The sequence below is a fragment of the Cherax quadricarinatus genome, chromosome 21, assembly GCF_038502225.1.
Source record: "Cherax quadricarinatus isolate ZL_2023a chromosome 21, ASM3850222v1, whole genome shotgun sequence".
NCBI lineage: Eukaryota > Metazoa > Arthropoda > Malacostraca > Decapoda > Parastacidae > Cherax > Cherax quadricarinatus.
In genome coordinates, this window is record NC_091312.1 from 16,414,791 (window position 1) to 16,419,790 (window position 5,000).

Here is a 5,000-nt window from a genome sequence, read left to right on the forward strand (position 1 = left end):
CAGACAGTGAGAGCAATATGTCTCCACCAAACACACAGCTAATGACTCCTCCTCCCATTGCTTTCCTGGGAACACACACACACGTCTCCCTCACAGAATCTCGTCATTAAGACACCAGAAGACACACACACACACACACTTACAGTATGTTTACCATCTCGAACCTTGATGAGTTGAACTAGTCTCTCATGCTTTGATCTTCCTGGTAATTACTCAAACGATATTTTCTTTCTTTTTTTCCCAGGCAGTTGAATTGTACTCTCATACACCAAATACTGAATTATATAATAATCATCTTATTAAATATAATGACTAATAATCAAGTCTCAGAAGAGATATTTTACTCTGATACTTTAATTAATAATTATTAATAATAATTGTAACAAGTCAAAGTTCATAGTAATTATACTACTACATTTAAAAACGCACGTGTGTCTCTCAGACCCTGAAGTGTCGACGCTGTACGTCAGTGTGTGACGCTGTACGTCAGTGTGTGACGCTGTAGATCTAAGACCGTTGCTGTCCTCTCCGGGAAGGTGCCTTTCTGCTGGTGAGGGGATCTTGATCCAATAATCCGAACCTGTTCTTCCATTTCTTGGAGAGAGTCTGATTGTCTCTTAGTCTGGTGATTGGCAGGTGATTGGTGGGTGACTGGTGGATGACTGGTGGATGACTGGTGGATGACTGGTGAGTGTGACAGAGGTTCCCTGACTAGTGGGTGACTGATGTGTGAGAAATTTCTTGAATGGTGGGTGACTGGTAGGTGGATGAGTGTGAGAAAGGTTTCTTGACAGATGCTTGAGTGTGAGAGAGGTTTCTTAACTGGTGCTTGAGTGTGAGATGGGTTTCTTGACAGGTGCCTTCCAGGAAGCAGAGAAGAGAAGAAACAGTAGATCCTTGGTTACCATCGCACACACACACACACACACACACACACACACACACACACATACACACACACACACAAAACACGCTCACAATTTACTTAATAAACTGAATCACTTAACTCTGCCACAATCTCGACGAATGTAGCGGTCAACCTCACCTGTTGAACCTCTTGTTTAAATGTGGTGAGGTTGTGCTTATCGTGTCTGAAGTGCGGTGAGGTTGTATTTTTCGTCTCGGAGATGCAGTGAGGTTGTGTTTACCGTTTCTGAGGTGCAGTGAGGTTGTGTTTTCCGTTTTGGAGATGCAGTGAGGTTGTGTTTACCGTCTCTGAGGTACAATGAGGTTGTGTTTACCGCCTCTGCGGTGCAGTGAGGTTGTTTACCGTCTCTAAGGTGCAGTCAGGTTGTGTTTACCGTCTCTGAGGTGCAGTGAGGTTGTGTTTACCGTTTCGGAGATGCAGTGAGGGTGTGTTTACCTTGTAGGAGATGAAGTGAGGTTGTGCTTACCGTGTCGGAGATGCAGTGAGGTTGTGTTTACCGTGTCGGAGATGCAGTGAGGTTGTGTTTACCGTGTCGGAGATGCAGTGAGGTTGTGTTTACCGTGTCGGAGATGCAGTGAGGTTGTGTTTACCGTGTCGGAGATGCAGTGAGGTTGTGTTTACCGTGTCGATGATGCAGTGAGGTTGTGTTTACCGTGTCGGAGATGCAGTGAGGTTGTGTTTACCGTGTCGGAGATGCAGTGAGGTTGTGTTTACCGTGTCGGAGATGCAGTGAGGTTGTATTTACCGTGTCGGAGATGCAGTGAGGTTGTGTTTACCGTGTCGGAGATGCAGTGAGGTTGTGTTTACCGTGTCGGAGATGCAGTGAGGTTGTGTTTACCGTGTCGATGATGCAGTGAGGTTGTGTTTACCGTGTCGGAGATGAAGTGAGGTTGTGTTTACTGTGTCGGAGATGTAGTGAGGTTGTGTTTACCGTGTCGGAGATGCAGTGAGGTTGTGTTTACCGTGTCGGAGACGCAGTGAGGTTGTGTTTACCGTGTCGGAGATGCAGTGAGGTTGTGTTTACCGTGTCGGAGATGCAGTGAGGTTGTGTTTACCGTGTCGGAGATGCAGTGAGGTTGTGTTTACCGTGTCGGAGATGCAGTGAGGTTGTGTTTACCGTGTCGGAGATGCAGTGAGGTTGTGTTTACCGTGTCGGAGATGCAGTGAGGTTGTGTTTACCGTGTCGGAGATGCAGTGAGGTTGTGTTTACCGTGTCGGAGATGCAGTGAGGTTGTGTTGACCGTGTCGGAGATGCAGTGAGGTTGTGTTTACCGTGTCGATGATGCAGTGAGGTTGTGTTTACCGTGTCGATGATGCAGTGAGGTTGTGTTTACCGTGTCGAAGATGCAGTGAGGTTGTGTTTACCGTGTCGGAGATGCAGTGAGGTTGTGTTTACCGTGTCGGAGATGCAGTGAGGTTGTGTTTACCGTGTCGGAGATGCAGTGAGGTTGTGTTTACCGTGTCGGAGATACTTGGGGGATAACACGGATTTTTTTTTTAAATTTCTCGAGGAAATATTTGATCAAACAAATAATTCCACCGTGTTAGTTGTCAATTTTAAGAGAATTTTTTTTGTATATGGGATTTTCATAAAATGTTGAGCTATTTACTTACAATTATACAAAATATATATATAGTTTTCAGTATTTTATTTTTCTAAGATACTGGGAGGCTGCATCTGAGATGCTGGGAGGCTGCGTATCATGTCTCAGAGATGCTGGGAGGCTGCGTATCATGCCTCAGAGATGCTGGGAGGCTGCGTATCATGCCTCAGAGATGCTGGGAGGCTGCGTATCATGTCTCAGAGATGCTGGGAGGCTGCGTATCATATCTCAGAGATGCTGGGAGGCTCCGTATCATGTCTCAGAGATGCTGGGAGGCTGCGTATCATGCCTCAGATATGCTGGGAAGCACTGTATCATGTATCGGAGATGCTGGAAGGCTGCATATCATGCCTCAGAGATACTGGGAGGCTGCGTATCATGTCTCAGAGAGGCTAGGAGGCTGCGTATCATGTCTCAGAGATGCTGGGAGCCTGCGTATCATGTCTCAGAGATGCTGGGAGGCTGCGTATCATATCTCAGATATGCTGGGAGGCTGCGTATCATGTCTCAGAGATGCTGGGAGGCTGCGTATCATGTCTCAAAGATGCTGTGAGGCTGCGTATCATGTCTCAGAGATGCTGGGAGGCTGCGTATCATATCTCAGAGATGCTGAGAGGCTCCGTATCATGTCTCAGAGATGCTGGGAGGCTGCGTATCATGTCTCAGAGATGCTGGGAGGCTCCGTATCATGTCTCAGATGATGCTGGGAGGCTGCGTATCATATCTTAGGGATGCTGGGAGGCTGTATGTCTCTGTGATGCTGCGCGGCTGTATATCATGGTTGTGAGATATTGAGAGCCTGTAACTAAGATGGGGGCACGTCACAAGCGGTGTTCCACAGGGGTCAGTGTTGGGCCCCTTGTTCACAATTTACGTAAACCACATAGATGAGCTAATAAATAACGACATAAGCAAATTTGCCGATGACACCAAAATAGGCAGTCCAATTCATTCTAATGAGGACATTAGAGCACTCCAGGATGATTTGAATAGACTGATGCAGTGGTCGGAGAAGTGGCAGATGCAATTTAATATAGACAAACGCAAAATATAAATGTTGGACAGGAAAATAACCCTGCCACATATAAACTAAATAATGTAGATCTTTAACATTACGGACTGCGAAAAGGATTTTGGAGTTATGGTTAGCAGTAATCTGAAACCAAGACAACAGTGCATAAGTGTTCGCAAAAAAGCTAATAGAATCCTTGGCTTCACAGCAAGAAGTATAAATAATAGGAGTCCTCAGGTTGTTCTTCAACTCTATACATCTTCGGTTAGTTCTCATTTAGATTATGCTGCACAGTTTTGGTCACCGTATTACAGAATTAATATAAATGCACTGGAAAACATACAGAGGAGGATGACAAAGTTGATCCCATGTATCAGAAATCTTCCCTATGAGGACAGACTGAGGACCCTGAATCTGCACTCTCTAGAAAGGCGTAGAATTAGGGTGGATATGATTGAGGTGTATAAGTGGAAAACAGGAATTAATAAAGGGATGTAAATAGCGTGATAAAAATATCTAGCCTAGACAGGACTCGCAGCAATGGTTTTAAGATGGAAAAAATCAGGTTCAAGAAGGATATAGGAAAGCACTGATTTGGTAATAGAGTTGTGGATGAGTGGAACAAACTCCCGAGTACCGTCATAGAAGCTAAGACGTTGTGTAGTTTTAAAAATAGGTTGGGTAAATACATGAGTGTGTGTGAGTGGGTGTGAATTGGACCTGACAAGTTTGTGCTAGTAGCTCGGATGCCGTGCTCCTTCCTTAAGTGAATGTGACTGACCTGACTAAGTCAAGGCATTGGCTTAAGCCAGTGAGAGAATTGGACCTGCCTCGCATGGGCCAGTAGGCCTGCTGCAGCGTTCCTTTTTTATTACGTTCTTATGTATCATGTCTCAGAGATGCTGGAAGGCTGCATATCTCTGAGACGCTGGGAGTCTTCATCTTATGTCTGAGATGCTGGGAGGCTGCATCTCATGTCTCAGAGAATAATAATGCAGTGACTGGCTTGATATGTTCTTCTGCGTCTCTACGAAACTTCTGAGTTAACATACATCGGGAAAATGAACAATAAAGAAATAATAAAACGGAGACAAAGCACACAAAAGAAGGTTTAAACGTTAAATAAGCAAACAGGGAGGGTTTAAGTCAGAAACAAACAGGGAGGGTTTAAGTCAGAAACAAACAGGGAGGGTTTAAGTCAGAAACAAACAGGGAGGGTTTAAGTCAGAAACAAAGAGGGAGGGCTTAAGTCAGAAACAAACAGGGAGGGTTTAAGTCAGAAACAAACAGGGAGGGTTTAAGTCAGAAACAAATAGAGAGGGTTTAAGTCGGAAACAAACAGGGAGGGTTTAAGTCAGAAACAAACAGGGAGGGTTTAAGTCAGAAACAAACAGGGAGGGTTTAAGCCAGAAACAAACAGAGAGCTTAAATCAGAAACAAACAGGGAGGGTTTAAG